Raw genomic sequence first — 19,336 nt, forward strand, 5'->3', positions numbered from 1 at the left:
CTTAACAAAATTCTATCAAGCTTAAATCTCCATTTCATCATTTTAAAACGCAACATTACTCAATGTTATGTAAATTCACATTCGGCAACTACACATACACACAAGCCGATTTCACCTTCTTATCTAATGCACCTATATGAACATTTAGCTAGCTCAAACTTCACTCATCCATAATTACTCATTAAAACATGAAGACAACAACCATTCCCTTCAAATTCTTCCATAGTCGATTACTCATATCACCACACAATTCAAAATTTTGACATGGGTTAAGTAAGGAACTTAGTAACTAGCTTAAATTATGCGAAAATCTCAAAAACTAACATGAATTACTTACCTTAATTCCAACTCAAAGGTGACCGAATGGCTATCTCCCCTTTTCTTCTTTAAGATTCGGCTAAGCTAAGGAAGAAGATAAACCAAAATATTTTGTTTTTCTTTTTATCATCTTTTCTTATTTTAATTAATTTTTATTTCATAATTTAAGCCATTAACTATTATAATATTAATATATAATGCATATATTGCTTCTCATCATCATTATGGCCGGCCACTACAAATTAAAGTGGAAAATTTGACATGCAAATCCACCTATTTCACACCATAAATTATTTGGCCACTTCAAATTAACCTATCACATTTTCAAAAATTTTCACATAAGTCCTATTTAATAATTTCACATACAAATGACAAAATCAAAGCATGAAATTTTTCACACATGCACTTTCACATATAATAAGCACAGAATATAACATCTAATTATTTTCGTGACTCAGTTTTATTGTCCCGAAACCACTTTCTGACTAGGGTCAAATTAGGGCTGTCACAAATGTACAAATTGAATAGAATTTCTCGGAAAAACCTTTGAAAAATTCATTTAGAACAACATTCTTCACAAAATTGTGAATTTGGTATACTTATGCTCAAAAACAAGAAGTTTGATATTTATGCTACTTATGTATACATATCATTCAAATTAATCTCAATCATTCTTATGAAAGCAAAAATAGTGTAACACCCCTTACTCGTACCCGAGACCGAGATAGGATACGAGGCATTACCGAACATATACAAATTTTCGTCCAAATTAAAACTTTTCAAACACATGTATATCGTCTTTTATACGGGCCTTCGAGGCCTAAAACATATATCAGGATGGTTCGGGACTAAACCAAGAACTTTGGAAAGTTTTGGGAAAACTTAAAAATTTTTTCTCATGAAACAGGGTCACACGCCATGTCACCAGACCGTGTCCCTCACGTGGTTAAGACACACAATGGTGTCTCACCCTCTGTAGTTGACTCTCAGGCTATTTTCCAAGCCTTTATGTTACCCATAACCCCTTACAACTTTATACAAATCATAATCACAATTCATAGCAACATTGTAGTGATTAAACACCCTGTACTAAGACACATTCAATTCATAGTCATGACCACCTCGTTTGGTCATAAAACATACATTCAACACACATGACATATTACCAACCATGCATGGCACATATTTACATCACAATTATTAGACATAACCTGAATAGCTAGATTTACTAGCCAAAACCAATAGCTCAATATAGGCCAATACATTTGGCCAAATTATAATAACACATGTTATAAAACTAGGTCCCTATACATGCCACTCACTTGATAATTGTAACATTTGTAACAATATTCCAAAGGTATTGGCTTGATAGTGTGATGCTGCCTCCAACGATCTCCAGCCCCGAGCCGACCTGAGAACACTAAGGAAATGGAAAGGAAGGAGTAAGCTTTACGTTTAGTAAGCTCGCATGAAAAATAATAAGCAATGTATTAACATACTATTTTTCAATTCCTCTCTATTTATTCAAAGTCCAGTTAAGCTATTTTCTCGACTCATGGTCACTAAATTATTTATCTCTGAATCTACAGAGCTTCAAATTAAGATCCGATAATTTTCCCAGAAACTAGACTCACATATCTTATTACTATAAAATTTTCAGAATTTTTAGTTTAGCCAATAAGTACAGTTTATTCTTTAAAGTCACCCATGTTTTGTTGTCTGATAGTTCCGAGCCTTCTGCACTAAAAATTAATTATCTCTTCGTACAAGATTTAGATAATGTTTCTGTTTCTTTCTTTCGAAAATAGACTCATTAATTATTTTAAGAATATAAATTATAACCAATAATTATTTTTTACAATTTTTAATGATTTTCCCAAATCAGAATAGGGGATTTTGAAATCATTCTGACTTTGTCTCACAAAAATTATCACATAACATAAAATTTTTTGCTTACACCGTTTCCTTTATATGAAAATAAACTCAATAAGATTTTATGTCATATCTTATTCAACTTATAATTCAATTTCCACCATTTTTAGTGATTTTTCAAAGTCGCACAACTGCTTCTGTCCAAAATTGTTTTATTACTAAATTTCACTCTTTCATGTTTTCTTTGTAGTAACTTCCATTATAACACTTACTCCATATCAATCTTACCAAAGTTCTATCACATATTGAGCATGTTGCTCATAAGTTTACACACACGAACCTTCACTTATTCATTACATAGTCATGTTCATATGTATTTTCACTTAGTAAATTTCCTATTGAACTCATCGGAATAACAACAAATACCCGGTGGCCTGTACATATTAGCACCCTTGTAACCGAAGCTCTCTGGTACGCATAGTATCCTGCACTTAGTACTACAAATGCGACCTAACAATCTGGTACACATAGTAGCCTGCACTTAGTACTACACACGTGACCTAAAACCGTCTTAAACACATAGTACTACACATGTGTTCTCACAATGGATCATTCGTATCGTTTCTATTACTAATGTCCGAACGGGAAATTCTTCACTTTTCAACATTTTACTAATTCATTCTTAGTCAATTTCGATTCGTAATTTACATCAAATGATCATTCTATAGGCAGCTACATCTCATATAATAACAAAAGATAATAATATAAAAAAAAGAATCGATATATTATTTACATACAAACTTACTCGTTTCAAAGAAATATCATGTTTCATCAAATTTCCATTATATTCAATCCTCCAATCACATGTTATCGACATTTGAGCTATCGATTACTTCATGGGTACATCACGTTCCCAAACACAATATCATTAACATATAAATCAATACAACCATAGCAAAATAGATTTCAAGTGCAACAACAATAACATGAATATCATGCTTATTTAATCACATGAACTTACTTGCTGAAATCTCGTTGGGTATAACCTTGTGGCAATTCACACAACTCATGTAATAGTAATCTAACATTCATCACATTTTCCACATCATATTCATCATCCATAAATTCTTCTAATTTATTAAATCATACATTTCAAGCCATAATAATAGATAATTAAAATTCAAGCATGATATTGCATTATTATTACCATAGAACTTACCTCGGGACCAAAATAGCAAAAAGGAACCTAACTGTCAAATTTTCATTTTTCATCTGATCTAGGTCCAATCCTCGTTTTCTTGATCTATAATATCACATTTAGTCCAATTATTAGTCACATTATTTCATGTATCCAAAAATCACATTTTGGTAAAATTATGTTTTTGCCCCTAAATTTTGTCGAAATTACACTTTTTCCCTTAGGCTCGTAGAGTGATTTTTATTCAATTTTCTCACTCTATAGGCCTAGAGAAACCATTTTCATAACTATAGAAAACTACAATTCTCATCAAAACACCCTTTTATACCACTTTTACAACTTTTACAAAATGGTCCTTTCAAACGTTTTCATCGAAAATCGCTTAGTAAAAGTCGTTTATTTAACACCCAACACTCATTTTGTACCATTATACATCAAAATGCATGCATGCCACATATGGTTCAATTTTTAAACATGAACCCTAGCTCAAATCAATGATAGAATTAGATAGATCTTGTTATGGGGATTGGAAAAACGTAAAAATCATTAAAAACAGGGCTAGAACAGACTTACAATCGAGCTTGGAAGCTTGAAAAACCCTAGCCATGGTTTCTCCATGAAAGTTCCGGCCAAGAGGTTGAAGATGGACAAAAATTGGCTTTTAATTTTGTTTTTAATTCATTTTAATAACTAAATGACCAAAATGCCCTTAATGAAAAACTTTGGAAACATGCCTAACCATGTCCATTTTCGTCCAGCAACTTAACCAATGGTCTAATTACCATATAAGGACTTCCAATTTAAAATTTCATAACAATTGGACACCTCTAGCATGTAGAACTCAACTTTTGCACTTTTTACAATTTAGTCCTTTTGACTAAATTGAGTGTCCAAATGTCAAAATTTTCAAACGACATTTTCAAAAAATCATTCCGTGAAATTTTAGACCATAAAAATATAATAAAGATAAAATTTTCCTCATCGAGTTTGTGGTCCCAAAACCACTGTTCCGACTAGGCCTAAAATCGGGATGTTACAAATAGACTAAATGCTTCCTAATAAAACATGTTAAATCTCTACCAGTTTGATTTTATTCCCTTATTTAAGATTAAGCTGCAATCATTAAGTTTAACTTAAGCCGTCATATGTTGAACTTAGCAAATTTTCTCCACTAATGTAGGTAGCATAGAAACTTGAATCAATAGATCTTTAAAAAGTTTGTAACGTGGCTAGGCTAGGGGTAGGTAAAAGATAAATTTTAGGCTAAAAACCCTAGACTCAGCTTCAATCAGACCTTTGAAAGATTTACCTTTAATACACCAACTTACTTTGCTTTCACATGCTCTTTTGTACATTTTCTTTCAAGTACACATGCTCTCTTTTTTTTTACGAGCATTTTGTTGTATGTACCACAATTTTTTTGCATTCGATACTTCTTTTCAACTCCCCCAAACTTATTTTCAAAGAATGTTCTGAATAGTATTGAGTCTAGTGTTTGAGATAATTTAAAGATAATTAAGAGAGAAATGATGGCTAAATATTGCAAGGGTTTAAATAAAATTAGGCCAAATAGTCTCAAAGTTGGGTTTCAAATGATTAAATTTCATCAAGGTTGACTTGAAAGGCTCAAATGGTCCAAAAAAAAGTTTCCTAAATCATTTTCGATGTTCCATGCTTCCTAGGATTTCGCCTCAAGAAACTATTAAGTCAATTCTAGAGACTTAAGCTTTCATGCATGCCTAACTTTCCTAAGGAACTAAAAATTTTATGGTATGATTTGCATGCTTTATTAAAAATACACTTATGTCATTATTAAGCTAACATAACAATTACTGAAATAATCGAACTTTATTTATACTGAAGTTTAGCATACTTAACAAAATTTCAAATTATTGAACAAAATATATCCTAATCAACTGAAAGAAAAATTTATTCTGAGTGGAAATAATTTCAATTTTTCGGTCCCCCTCCTTAAGATGAACAATGTCCTCATTGTTAAAAGTGAATAGATACTATACACCAGGTAGGATTCTAGAAAAGAGGTGGCGAGTCAATTTTACTGCTTAAGTACCAAGCTCTCTCTAGATCCAATCCTAGACATGTATCTATTTCCACACTTTGTAGTTTGCAACTTGTTCATTTTTATTTATGATTTCCACCTTTTGTTTTATTATGTGAAAAATAAAAATCATAATAGAACCTAATCCTAATACATTAAATAACCTAGGAAAGAAAATGAAATAAAGTAAAGATCCCCCCTTTTTATTTATTTGCAGATCCCTCAGAATCTGACTCATCTTTTTCCTTCCTCGACATTGGAGTCCATGGTTCAAGTATAAAGTCTGGAAATTCATGCACAAAAATAAACGGGTTATGAAATATATATATTAAATGCATCTCTGATTGAGTCATCTCATATTTTTGAGTATCTCTAGTAATCTTGTTACTACAACTACATGTGTTGTAGCATAGCCATTATACCAAACTGTTCACTTCGTGGAATGGTGCTAGATAAAGGGACTCTCAGCGTCAAACTTAGGAAATTTGTTAAGGGTTGTTTCAATTTTGGGCAGGTGGGTGAGTATCTGAGGGTAAGGTTTAGAGTTGAAGAGGGTGGCGATTTTAAGGATAGTTTAGGTGCAGTAGTTGGTGACTTCGAATGAAGGTGTTTGGGGTGGTGATTCAGGGAGTTAAGGGCTGCAACATTAAGGGGTTAAGTCAGATGCACTATTGGGCTACTTGGGAGTGGTGGTGGAGCAACGTAACTGCTATAGGTTTGTGTGGAAAAGGGTTGAATATTTCCCCTTCTTAGTAGTGTCTTAAGCAGCTGAAAATAAACTAAAAAAAAATCAAAGAAATTAGTGCCTGTGTTAAAACTTGACCCTTTATTTATCAAAACAAATACTTGATTCTTTGTGCTACTTAGAAATTTTCTTTTTTCAAAAATTATATTTAATTAAACTCCCAAGAAAGACTGGAGGGGTCACAGATGGTCCCACTTAAGTCCCAATCTCCTAGACAGAGTTTTAATTAATGTAATGAACTAAAGAAAATTTTATCTAAGTCTACCATTTTCTTCAAATGAGAAAAAAAATCTAAAAATCTAAAATAATGATAGAGAAAGTGAAAAGAACTCCCTTCATTTTATTTGGGATCGTCATTGACCATGGTGGTGTCAAATGGCCATTTGTCATACCAACCATAATCTTCTAGGAAGTAATCATATTCTTTCCCATCAAATCTGTCCAACATCTTATTAGGGAAAGAAAATCCATAATGACCTTTCCTAGTGGCCTTGTTTAACTTCCTGTAATTCCTACAAACGCACCAACCCGTGACTCGAATATGTGAAATAATCCATCCAGTACCCTTCTTGTGCCTTTCCAAAATCACAAGTGCCTCTTCTTCTTGATCTTTAGTGAACTCAACTGAAATAATGACAGGAAAATTTGAAGACAGAGGAGACAAAATCTTCAGTTCCAATTTAGCTGGCTCTTCAATCAACAAATTTGGTTGCGTATACTCCTGAGACGATAACTCTAATGATTCGAATGGAACTTCTTGAGTGAATTCCTTCGAATTAGCTTCTAACCATGTTAAACATTCCTCATCTTCATCATCACTTAGTGAATCCTCTAGTAGAATATGCTCTAACGGATCATCTAAAGAATTGAGCTCTAATTCTGTAGAAGCCAGCGGTTCCATCTTCGAAATAGCAGAGTAGTCTTCAACTATATCTTGGGATCGAAGTCATTAAAAGTCACCTCATCATCAAAGATTTCTTTCAACTGAATATCATTTTGCTGCTTCTGGAAACATTGAGGATATGGCAGTGGTCGAATCTTAGCTTTAACCGAACAACTCTTCTGTGGAAATTTTTCTGTATCCGACAGGGGTGTTAGGTAATCAGAACTAATTGGTTTAAAGTTCACCTCATCAAGAATCACTGTATCTGACTTTTGTGGAACAGGAGTTTCAACACTCAGTTGAACTTCCTCTTTACCTTGAGCTACAATAGGCTTATCTTCAACCTCGATAGCTTTGGGTTCCCATGTCTTCCCACTTTGTAAAGTGACAGTTTTGCAGTGTTCTTTGCCCGTGCTTCTCAGATTTTGTAACAGCCCGATTTTGGGCCTAGTCGGAACAGTGGTTTCGGAACCACTATTTTGAGGCCAGAGAAAATTATTTTGATATTATTTTATGTGATATAACATGTTTATAAAGGTGCATGAAAATTTTGGTATATTAATTTTAGCAATTTCCAGTCCAATTTCGAAAAAGGACTAAATCGCGTAAAAGGTAAAAGTTGTATTTTAGTACCCAAATGTGTCTAATAGCTAGAGGATTAAAATTGGGGGCCTTTAAAGTGAAATTACACCCCTAAATATGGCTTGGATGGCCATAGGACAAGAAATTTCAAATGGTCAATGTATTTGGTAAGGTGATGTCATATTAGGTGATAAAATGGTACCCTAAGGACTTAGCTTCAACTTTTTCATTTTCTTCCTTCTTATTTGACCGAAAACACCAGAAAAGAAAAGGGTTTTGAAGCTTTGAACTTTCAGCAAAGAAACTCCCTTGAAAGTAAGTGATTTTAATGATTTTTTTGAAGATTTTTACATTTTTGGAACCCCTAAAGCATGAGCTTTCATAAGGGGGACTATTTTGTAAAATGATTAAGAGTCTAGGGTTTTTCCATGAAAGCATATGTTTTGTTTTCTGAGTTTTTATGGAAGAAAATGAGTCTTGGTAGTGTTATAAACAATTTTTGTGAAAGAAGATTTCATGAAATATCCTAAAAAGGGGATATTTTGCAAAGTAGTATAATAAGTGTAAATATATGAAATAGTTGATAGTGTGTGTTGCTATAGTTATGAAAATGGTTCATCTAGTCTTAAAGAGTAAAGAAATTGAATAAAAATCATTTTTTGAGCTTAGGGGTAATTTGGTAATTTTGGCAAAATATAGGGGCAAAATTGTAAAAATTGCCCAAGTGTGTCAATGGACTAATTTGATTAGTACATTGTTTTAATTAGTTAAATGTGATGTTTTAGATGTTGAAAAATACGATTTGGGCCTAGAACGGGGAAAATCAATTTATGGACGATTATATCTTTTTCACCTTTGTGGTATCGAGGTAAGTTCGTATGTAAATAATACCATGCTATACATGTATTTAAATGTTATCATCACATGAATTGTACAAATATTAATGTGTATGTGATTAATATAAATATGATGAGACAAAGCCTTGATAAGCGAGGAAAAATCTCGTTTGAACCTTAGGAATAAAATAGGATAAGAGTGACATGTCACTAGGAATTATGAGTCTAGATGACTAGCTCAAGAGTGAGCATTTAAATGTCATGAGATATGAGGTAGCTTTAGCTACAGTTGAGGCACTTATGTGCAAAGGTTTTTCTGAGTATCCAATTAGTATTCGAAGCGTTCAACGGGTAATTCGAGGAAAGAGTTGGTGATGGTCCCAATGAGGTAAGTCATTGGTGAGTATGCACTTGAGTTATGTTACGAGTTATGCAGGTATGTATACTAAGCCTATGAGAATGCCTTGGTATGTGATGATCTATGATGCATAACTATGTGCTCTTACCATGATGGATGAAATGATGTTGTATTAAATTTGTGAACAATGATCATGAATGAGTAACTTAGCCTTGACAGATTTGAGTTATTGCAGTAGTGTAACTTTGAAAATACATTAAAAATATTTAAAAATGAGTTAGAAGCTGAATAAAATATGAAAATAAATATTATTGAGTCTAGTTTCTTATAAAAGAAACCATGTAAGCAAAAGAATTTCCTATAATGAGATATTTGAAGTTACGTGGGGCAGAGTTAGAATGACTTCGAAATCCCCTGTTCTGATTTGAGAAAATCATTATAAATTGTAAAAAAATGGTTATGAGTTATGATTTATATTCTTGGAATCCTTAATGATTCTAGTTTCAAGAGAAATAGATCATAACATTATTCGAGTCTTGTGCTATGAGATAATTGAACTTTAGTGCAGAAAGGTCTGAACTATGAACTATGAGACAATGAATTAGGGGTAACTTTGAGGAATAAACTGTACTAATTGGATGAACAAAAAATTCTAGAAATTTTATGGTAGAAAGGTACATGAGTCTAGTTTCAAGAAAAATTAACGGAACTTAATTTGGAGTTTCGTAGGTCCAGATATAAATAATTTTCTGACCATTGCTTAGGAAGATAGCTTGTTGTGAATTTGAGAATATGTTGTAAATATTGATAAAACATGTTAATGAATTGCTTATTGTTTTCATATGAACTTACTAGGTGTAAAGCTTACCCCCTTTTCTTTCCCATGTTCCCTAGGGTTGCTAGGTTAGCTCGGGTTGGAGGCCGTCAAAGATATTATCACAGTGTCGAGTTAACGCTATCGGCGTAAGTAAATCCTAGTGTTTTAAGTCTATGGCATGTATAGGGTTTTAATGTTTAGTATGTGATATTATGATTTAGCCAAAGGCATTTGCTTGTTATTAACGTAGTATGTAGTCATGTAAATTGGCCTATGTTGGCTAATGACATTATGGGCCTATATGATTATTCTTATGCATGTATGTTATTATCTCTTGTGATATGGCTTACAGCTTGTACGCCTAGAGATTAAATTGAGATTCATTGATGAGTTAGTAACTGATGCAAGATTAAGTGATTGGTAAATAGTTAATAATGCCGCATAAATGGTTTGTGGATATGATTATACATGCCTAGTGATGGACATGAGGTTTGTGACGTAATGATACTTATGACAAGTATGTGGTAATGATGTGAGTAAATTCTATGATATTTATTGCATAAGAAATTGTCTTGAGCATAACATGTTTGTGGATGTTTAAGAACTCATTTATGCCATGTTGTATGTTATTGAATAAGTATGTGTGCATATGTTGTGAGGGTGGCAAATGCCTTGGAAAATAGCCTTGTAATTGTCTACACGGGTAGACACACGGGCGTGTGTCTAGACCGTGTGTGACACACGGTCTGCTCCTATGGGCGTGTGCCATGGTCGTGTTTTAAAGTCAGTGTTGCATACGGGCTAAGGGCACGGGTGTGTCCCAAGCCACATGGGCATGTATGACTACACGATCTATATCCACATGGACGTGTGGAGCCTTAAAGCATGAAATTTTTCAAGTTTTTCTTAAGTTTTTGGTTTAGTCTCGAACCGTCTCTAATGCATGTTTTGGGCCTCGTAAGCCCATATACGAGACAATATGCCTGTAAAATGAAAAGTTTTAAATTGATTGAAATTTTACAGCCCAGTTTTTGTGTGATTAGTTGAGTTTAAGTCAGGTAACACCTCGAACCCTGTCCTGGCGTCAGATACATGCGAAAGGTGTTATAGATTTTCTGTATCACTCAGCCAAATACCTTGAGGTCTGCTTTTGAGCTCATTGGCTAGCTGTCCCACTTGGTTTCCTAAATTCTTCAATGTTGCTGCTTGGCTTTGGATTAGTTTATCATTCTTCACGATGTACGCCTTCAGGAAATTCTCAAGATTACTTGAAGATTCAGTTGGTGTGGGTTGTTACACTTGTTGAGAATATTCTGGCAGATAATTTGGTTGAAATGAGATAGAAGAGTCTCTATGGTCCTCCCATTGATTACTCTATGGAGAAATTGGATGATTTCCATGAAAAGTTGTAATAATTTGACTGTGGAATATTCTAATTTTGATTTCTCATGTAATATTTTGATTCTTGATTCGATGGGCAATTTTCAAAGAAATGGCCATCTCCATAGTATTCACAAGAAATATCCTTGAACTGCTTCAATTACTGACCTATCAGATTACCATTGAAACCATTAACAATTAAGTTCTTAAGCATAGAAGACATAGAGGATTCCTGGGCTATAACAGCCCAAATTAGACCCTAATCGGAATGGCAGTTTTGGGACCACGAGTCCGAGTCAGAAAAATATTTTAAAATTATTTTTTGTGTTTATTTTGTGTGAATTTATATTTGTGAAATTTTCGCGATTTAATTTCATCGTTTAGGTGTCCGATTAAATAAAAGGATTTAATAGCGTAAATTGAAAATTTGGTAGTTTAATATATAAAGGGTCAAGTTGTTAGTGGCTTTTAAAAATAAAGGATTTAAGTAGTAAATAGTCCATTGACATATTGAATAGACGGCTATGGGCATATATTATGTGAATTTGTTATAATTTAAATAAGGTTAAAAAAGAAAACTAATAATATAACTTAGTATAATATAAAATATATCATATAAACAAAGTGTTCATACTTTTATGTTCACCATTGCCGAATATAAACAAAGAAAAGAGAAAAGAAAAACCAAGCTAGGGTTCGGTCAATTTGAAGCTCAATCAAGGAATGAGTTTAGCTCGGTTTTTGATAATTTCTACGTTTTTGGGATCGTTGCTTTGAATACTACAAAACCCAAGCTTTAATTTTTGATTTTGATGAATATTTTGAGTTGTGCCATTGTTGATAACTTGTAATTTTTGTTGTTTGATGATGAAAAATGAAAGATATGTTTTAGATTAACATATTTTGTATTGGAGTTTTTGATGATTTTGAGTAATTAGGACTTAATTAAAAAATAATAATTTGAGGGACTAAAATGTGAAATTGATGAATTATATGGGCTTGTATTGACATGGTTAATATTTGGCCTAGCTTGGGTATGGAGAAATTTGGTGTATTTTGTGTTGTGCAATAGGGACTAAATTATAAAAATTATAAATGTTAGGGGTAAAATGGTAATTTGCCTAATTATGTGTTTTTGGATTAAATTGAATGAAAATATGTTTTGAATGAGCTTAATTTGAATATGTTTAGATCAAGAACTAAAGAAATCAGATTTGGACCCGGGAAAAACGAAAGTTGTCGACTAGCAGTCCTGTCCCATTTTACGACGTTCGAGGTAAGTTTATGAGAAAATAGACATGTCTAAATGTAGTTAAATGCTAAATATATATGCTGGTAAGTATTGTATGAATTTATACATGTAAATGATGAATGTGTATAAGCTTGATAACTATGTTCGAGCATTCGTTTCGATCGAGATACGACGTTTGAAAGCCCCTTATAAACCTTAGAGATAGCTAGGATACATATGTCATGACATAGGAATCTGATATGTGTGTGCGAGTAAGACCATGGCATCGATTTGTGATTCCGATATGTGTTTCGAGTAAGACCCTATCTGGGATAGTGGCATCCATATGTGGCTACATGTAAGACACGTCTGGGACGTTGGCATTGTACGATTTATGTGATTATCTGAGTGTCCTATCCAATTTCGAATGGTTCATCGGGAAAAAGGTAAACTGTGTATGGATATGTATTACGAGTTAAATGGCCAGGTATGAATTAACTTGATTTTTACTTGGGGTAAGGTAAGTAAGTACTATGGACTTTTGTTGTAAACCATGCACATTGCAAATGAAGAATATATGAGTATTTGATGTGTATATTCAGCTTGTGAACGGATAAACTTGTGTATCATTGAAATGTTTCTCATGTATGTGCATGTATGATTTGGTATATTCGATCATATAAGAAATACTTATATATCTGTGTGCTGATTATTATTGATTTCTTGAGTTTGTGGATGAGAGTAAATGTATGTAAGGTTTATTATGTCCATTTGGTTCGGAAGTTGTTTATTAACATAGTAAGCATGCTTGATTATTTTGTTTTGTACCCAAAATGTTAAATGGTGATAATTTATTTGTCTATGTAAGCATTCGGTAAAGGTATAAAGTAATGGAGTTTGGAAATGTATCATTGTATCTTATGTGGGTTTAAGATTAGGTTTTGGTCGTGATAATATAATTCGGTTTATAAGATTAATTGAATGCACTATTGAACTGTTTATTTGCTTATTGCTTACTAAGCTAAGATAGCTTACCTTGTGTCTGGTTACTCTGTTTTATAGATTTTGGATTCAAGTTACAAGCTCAGGGATCATCAGCAAAGTCAAACACACTATCTACAGCTTCAATATTTAAATAATCAAACTCGTATTATGGCATGTATAGGCTGGAACATATGTTTTGAACTGTTGATTTTGGTTATGTATTAGAAGCCATGCGAAAATGGCTTGTTATATATATGTTTAGATTGGGTTTTATGTGTGTGCTTGGTTATGATGTTTCTTGTTTTTGGTATGATATGTGCGATTATTCTTGATGATGGTGTGTGTCGTGGTAAGTATTTTGTGTAATGGAGATGACTTTATTTTTAGGCTTGAATTCAGTTTTGAGCCGAATTATTGCTTGAATCTTTTGATAAATATGCCCTGTGACATGGTAGTTTAAGATCCTTGTAAAATTTAGAGGTGTATTTAAGTATTTATATAGCTTGTAAGATATTTGTAGTTCGACCGTTTGTCTATAATTGATATTATTTATGTTAGGGTTGCTATGGGTTTGTCATGTAAAAAAATTATGACATATGTTTGCAGTAAGTTGATGGCTATCAAAACTTATGCCAAAACGTGTGTACATGTGATGTTAGGCCACCTTGTTTTAGTTAAATTTTATTTATAACTTACTTGTGTATAAGGTACATATACTTCAGACATTATGATAGTTAAGTTTTTGCATGTTATATATGTGCAAATATATGAGCTTATGTATTGTTTGATAAGTACAGTACACGTGCTTGGTTGTATAAATCCATTTGATATTTGTAAATTATTAGATATGAATAAATGGTTTAAGTTTGTTAAGTAGACTCTGAAATGAAATGGTTTACTTATAATTGGATGTTTGTTATTCTTTGAGTTAATATATATATGTATGAATTTTACATGGACAACGCATTAAACCGCATCATGAATTAAATAGGTGGTAATAAAACCTAGTTCAATTGTTATATAACTGGTATTTTTACAGTACCTAGTATATATATAATATAGGGTTATTAGTCAAAGAATGAAAATGTTGTTATGATATATGTTTTGTTTGTGTATTTAAATTAAGCTATAAGCATTAAAGCGATTTAAATCTCGAACGGTAATGAACTATGATTTACCCTAGTAGTACATATGTGCTTACGACTTGAATTGCTATGAAATATTCAGAACTATACATTCGTTTAGTAATACCTCGCAACCCCATTTCGGCGACAAATTACGTGTTAGGGGTGTTACATTTTATTGGTATTAGAGCTACGATTTAGTCGATTCTAGGACTACGTAGCGTGTGTGAGTTTAGCTATATTTGCCATAATTATATACTATGATAATGTGATGACTTCTGACATTTGAAATGTGTTTTCATACAGTAAATGGATCCCGATAGAGCTGTAGCTGATGATGTCGAGAGTGTAGCACCTGCTACTGAGCAAGAGACAGTGCAGGCTGATTCTCAACCGACTTCGAGTAATCCGGAAAGTGAGGCTAAACAAGCCTTCTATCAAATGATGAATGACTGGTTCACTCAATATATCTGGACTAACCTGGCTGCACAACAACCTCCTCCCTTGATTAATCCATTTTCCATGCCTGTTGTACTTTAAGTAAGTGATCCGTTGCGATTAAACAGACCACCTATTGATAAAACCAGAAAACATGAAGCTGAAGAGTTTAAAGCCACTAATGATGATGACGCTGAGCGGGCTAAGTTCTGGCTTGATAATACCACCCGTGTGTTTGATGAGTTGTCCTGTACCCCAGATGAGTGTTTGAAATGTGCCATATCTTTACTTCGATACACAGCATACCACTGGTGGAATACCCTAGTATCAGTAGTTCTGAGAGAGCGGGTGACTTGGGAATTCGTTCAGACTAAGTTTCGTAAGAAATATATCAGCCAAAGATTTATCGATCAAAATCGTAAAGAATTTCTAGAGCTAAAACAGGGTCAGATGATGGTGACGGAGTATGAGCAAAAATTCGTAAGACTCAGCTGGTATGCCCGAGAGTGTGTTTCTAATGAAGCCATAATGTGTAAAAGATTTGAAGATGGGCTGAATGAAGATATCAAACTGTTAGTTGGCATAATCAAGATAAAAGAGTTTATGGTACTTGTTGAGTGAGCTTGCAAAGCTAAAGAGCTCGGGAAAGAGAAAAGAAAAGCTGGCTGCACACAAAAGAACATCTGGTAAGTCATTCCAGTCGGCATCAAAGAAGTTCTGAGATGATTTTAGCCGTTCTAAAGCCATTTCAGATTACTCCAGACGGGATCAGAATAGACCACCAGTGAGCTCGCGAGCTACCTCAGTAGCCAGTATAGGTAATGTCAGATCAAATCAACCCTAGTGTAAGCACTATGGTAAACGACATCCCGACAGTTGCAGGTTGCATGATCGGGCCTGTTTTAAATGTGGATCGATGGATCATTATATTTGAGATTTCCCGATGTTAGCTGAGGAAAATCCAGTGCAGAATACGAGACCATGTAACATTGCAGCTCGAGGTAGACCAACCAAAAATGTTGGTAATAAGAGTGGCAGTTAGAGAGGGACTAAAGATACGGCAATCAGATCTGAGGCTCGTGCACCGGCCAGAGCCTAGCTATACGTGCAAGAAAGGAGGCTTCATCCCCAAATGTTATTACTGGTACATTTACTCTTTATGATACTAATGTAATTGCATTGATTGATCCTGGTTCTACTCATTCTTATATATGTGAGACATTAGTATTCAGCAAGACTTTGCCAGTGGAGTCTATTGAGTTTGTGATTAGAGTGCCAAACCCCTTGGGCCGGTGTGTTATGGTTGATAAAGTGTGTAAGAATTGTCCCTTGATGGTTCGAGATCTATGCTTTCCAGCTGATTTAATGTTGCTACCATTTGATGAGTTTGACATAATTCTGGGTATAGACTGGCTGACTTTACATGATGCTATTGTGAACTGCAAAAGAAAGACCATTGATCTACAAAGCCAAAATAATGAAGTTATTTAGATTGAATCTAGAGATTTGTATGGTTTACTAGTAGTGATTTCTTCGATGGTAGCTCAGAAATATGTGAGAAAAGGGTGTGAAGCTCATTTTTCCTATGTGCTCGACAGTAAAGCAACTGAAAGAGATATTGAATCAGTACCTGTTGTATGTGAGTATCCGGATGTGTTTCCAGAAGAATTACCGGGTTTGCCACCTATTCGGAAAGTAGAGTTTGGTATTGAGTTAATGCTTGGGGCAACTCCGATATTTATAGCTCCATAGAGAATGGCACCTATAGAATTAAAAGAATTGAAAGCTCAGTTGCAAGAATTGACAGGTAGAGGTTTCGTGTGACCGAGTTTCTCTCCGTGGGGTGCACCTGTGTTGTTTGTGAAAAAGAAAAATGGAACTATGAGAATGTGCATCGATTATAGACAGCTCAATAAGGTGACTATAAAGAATAAATATCTGTTGCCATAGATTGACGATCTGTTTGACCAATTAAAAGGAGCAACAGTATTTTTGAAGATAGATTTGAGATCGGGCTATTATCAGTTGCGAGTTAAATACTTCGATGTGCCAAAGACTACTTTTTGAACGAGGTACGGACATTATGAATTTTTGGTTATGCCTTTCGGACTTACTAATGCACCTGCTATTTTCATGGATTTGATGAATCTAATCTTCAGACCGTATCTAGACCTGTTTGTGGTTGTGTTTATAGATGACATTTTGATCTACTCTCGTGATGAAGCTGAACATGCTGAACATTTGAGACTTGTGTTGCAGACAGTGCGAGATAAACAGTTGTATGCGAAATTCAGTAAATGTGAGTTCTGGTTAAATGAAGTCAGTTTTCTGGGCCATGTGGTATCAGCATCAAGTTTCGGGTCAATTCAAGTAAAATTTCAACCATACTTGATTGGAAACCTCCAAAGAATGTTTCTGAAGTCCAAAGCTTTCTGGGACTTGCTGGTTATTATAGACAGTTTGTGAATGGTTTCTCTATGATTGTAGCTCTGATGACAAAGCTACTGCGGAAAGATGTTAAGTTTGAGTGGTCTAAGAAGTGCCAGAAAAGTTTTGATCAGTTGAAAGTCCTTTTGACAGGAGTTCCAGTGCTAGTTCAGAATCAGGTAAAGAATTTGTTATTTATAGTGATGCATCACTAAATGGTTTGGGTTGTGCTGTTGCATGAAGGCAGAGTGATAGCTTATACCTCGAGACAGTTAAAGCCACATGAAAAGAACTATTCGACACACGATTTAGAATTGGCAGCCATTGTGTTCGCATTGAAAGTTTGGTGTCATTATCTGTTCGGTGAGAAATGTCATGTTTATTCTGATCATAAAAGCCTGAAATATTTGATGATTCAGAAAGATCTGAATTTGAGACAACGTCGATGGTTAGAGCTGCTAAAAGACTACGAGCTTGTGATTGATTATCACCCGGGAAAGGCTAACATTGTTGCTGATGCTTTAAGCCGAAAATTATTGTTTGCTTTGCGTTCAATGAATGCGCATATAGTTATGTCTGATGATAGTTTGATAGTAGCTGAATTGAAAGCTAGACCGTTATTTTTTCAACAAATATGTGATGCCTAGAAGGTTGATAATGAATTGATTTTAAAACGAGCTCAGTGATACTGATTCGGAGTTCAGAGTTGATGCTGATGACTGTTTGAGATTCAGAGACCGAATATGCATTCCGAGGAATTCAGAGTTGATTCAAATGGTTTTGAATGAAGCTCATGGTAGTCGGTTATCTATTCACTCAGGTAATACAAAGATGTATAATGATCTGAATAGCTTTACTAGTGGCATGGTATGAAACGGGACATTTCTGACTTTGTTGCAAGATGTTTAGTCGTCAACAAGTAAAAACTGAGCACCATGTGCCTTCAGGATCACTTAAGCCTATCATGATACCTGAATGGAAATGGGATAGAGTCACGATGGATTTTGTATCTGGTTTACCGTTGACACCAGGTAAGAAAGATGCAATCAGGGTTATTGTTGATAGATTGACTAAATCGGCTCATTTTGTTTTGATACGTACAGACTACTCATTGGATAAGCTGGCTGAATTGTATGTTTCTCAGATTGTGAGATTACATGGTGTGCCTATATCTATTGTTTCGGATAGAGATCCGAGGTTTACATTGCGGTTTTGGAAGAAATTGGAAGATACACTAGGTACAAAATTACATTTCAGTACTGCTTTCCATCTGCAAACAGATGGTCAGTCTGAGCGAATCATTTAGATACTTGAGGATATGTTAAGATGTTGCATTCTCGAGTTCGAAGGTACGTGGAAACGATATCTGCCTCTGATTGAATTCGCGTATAATAATAGCTATCAATCGAGTATCAAAATGGCACCTTATGAGGCTTTGTATGGTCGTAAATGCCGTACGCCATTGTACTAGACTGAGCTCAGTGAAAATAAAATACACGGGGTTGACTTGATCAAAGAAATTGAATAGAAGGTGAAAATGATCCGTGGAAGTTTGAAAGCAACATTGGATCGCTAGAAATCTTATGCAGACTTAAAACGTAAAGATATAGAATTTCAGATCGGAGACAAATTTTTCTTGAAAGTCTCACCGTGGAAGAAAATACTCAAATTTGGTCGTAAAGGTAAATTGAGTCTGAGGTTTATTGGGCCGTATGAAATTATAGAGTGTATCAGGCCAGTTGCTTACAGATTATTGTTGCCACCTGAGTTAGAAAAGATCCACAATGTATTCCATGTTTCGATGCTTCGAATGTATCGATTTGATCCTTCGCATGTGATTAGCCCATCCGAGATTGAAATTCAGCCTGATATGACCTACGAAGAAGAATCGATTCGTATTTTGACTTGAGAGGTTAAAGAGTTGCAAAATAAGAAGATTTCATTAGTTAAAGTATTGTGGCATAAGCATGGAGTTAAGGAAGCAACATGGGAGCGAGAAGATACTATGAGAGAACGTTATCCGAACCTATTCACCGGTAAGATTTTCGGGGACGAAAATCCCTAAGGGCGGAGAGTTATAACAG

Source organism: Gossypium hirsutum, chromosome A09 (assembly GCF_007990345.1).
Source record: "Gossypium hirsutum isolate 1008001.06 chromosome A09, Gossypium_hirsutum_v2.1, whole genome shotgun sequence".
Taxonomy (NCBI): domain Eukaryota; kingdom Viridiplantae; phylum Streptophyta; class Magnoliopsida; order Malvales; family Malvaceae; genus Gossypium; species Gossypium hirsutum.